This window comes from Triticum urartu, chromosome 7, assembly GCF_003073215.2.
Source record: "Triticum urartu cultivar G1812 chromosome 7, Tu2.1, whole genome shotgun sequence".
In the NCBI taxonomy this organism is placed as follows: domain Eukaryota; kingdom Viridiplantae; phylum Streptophyta; class Magnoliopsida; order Poales; family Poaceae; genus Triticum; species Triticum urartu.
In genome coordinates this window covers 640995481-640997190 of record NC_053028.1, presented here as the reverse complement: position 1 = coordinate 640997190, position 1710 = coordinate 640995481, and positions in this window count along the sequence as shown.

Below are 1710 nucleotides of genomic sequence, written 5' to 3'. Positions count from 1 at the left end.
TTGTCAAGTGTAAAGCGATGAACAGAGACAAGATTTTTTGATGCATGAGGGATATGTAAGACATTGTTTAGATGAAAATTTTTCTTAGGGGTTTTAACAATTGAGTTACTAATGTGAGTAATATCCATACCAGCTCCACTTGCCGTGTGCACTTGGTCACCTCCATGATATTTCTCCCGCATCGTCAACTTGTCAAGCTCTCTGTCAAGCTCTCCTGTGATATGCTCGGTAGCACCTGAATCTGCATACCACTTAGTGTTGATGCCATACGAGTTGGTGACGAGGTTGGCCTTTTTCTTTTCCTGATGATCTTCCTCGTACAGATGCCAGCAGTCCCTGGCGTCGCCGACATGGTACTTGTAACATATCTGGCAGTCGAGGTAATCACCCTCATGCTGTTGCAGGTGCTGCTGCGATGGTGGCTGACGTTGGTGCTGCTGATAGCCGTCGTTCCCACCGGCGCGAACATGAGAAGGAGGAGCGCGGTCGGAGCGACCACGCCCTCTTCGTCCGCGGCCTTCTCTGCCCGGAGACTGTTCGCGCCCCTGTACATGGCATTGGCTGACGAACGAAAACCTGCTGGTCCGTCACCTAGCATCTCCATCCTCTGATCAAAGGCGGAAATTTGCGAGAAAAGATCATCAACAGTAATGGAGTCCTTGATGGCGCCAATTGCTGCAACGATGGGACCGTAATCCCGATCGAGTCCAGCGAGGATGTAGTCCATCATCTCTGTTGGGGAACGTTGCAGAAAATAAAAAATTTCTACGCTTCACCAAGATCAATCTATGGAGTTATCTAGCAACAAGAGATAGGAGTGCATCTACATACCCTTGTAGATCGCAAGCGGAAGCGTTCAAGAGAACGGGGTTGATGGAGTCGTACTCGTCGTGATCCAAATCACCGATGACCAAGCGTCGAACGGACGACACCTCTGCGTTCAACACACGTATGGAGCGAGGACGTCTCCCGCACCTTGATCCAGCAAGGAGGAGGGAGAGGTTGAGGAAGAGAGCTCCAACAGCAGCACGACGTCGTCGTGGTGGTGGAGCAGTAGTACTCCGATAGGGCTTCGACAAGCTCTTTACGGAGGAGGAGAGGTGTTGGGGAGGGCAGGGACTGCGCCTTGGATGTGGTGTGCAGCCCTCCCCTCGCCCCTCTATTTATAGGGGAAGGGGGAAGGGGGCCAGCCCCCTCTAGATGAGATCTAGAGGGGGGCGGCCAAGGGGAGGGGGCTTGCCCCCCAAGCAAGGGGGGCGCCCCCTTTAGGGTTTCCCCCAACCCTAGGCGCATGGGCCCTAGGGGGAAGTGGCGCCCCAGCCCACTTGGGGATGGTTCCCTTCCTCCTACATCCCATAAGGCCCTCCGGGAGAGGTGGCCACTCTCGGTGGACCCCCGGAACCCCTCCGGTGGCCCCGGTACAATACTGATATGCCCCCGAACCTTTCCGGTGACCGTATGACAACTTCCCATATATAAATCTTTACCTCCGGACCATTCCGGAACTCCTCGTGACGTCCGGGATCTCATCCGGGACTCCGAACAACATTCGGTAATCACATACAAGTCTTCCTAATAACCCTAGCGTCATCGAACCTTAAGTGTGTAGACCCTACGGGTTCGGGAACCATGCAGACATGACCGAGACAACTCTCCGGCCAATAACCAACAGCGGGATCTAGATACCCATGTTGGCTCCCACATGTTCCA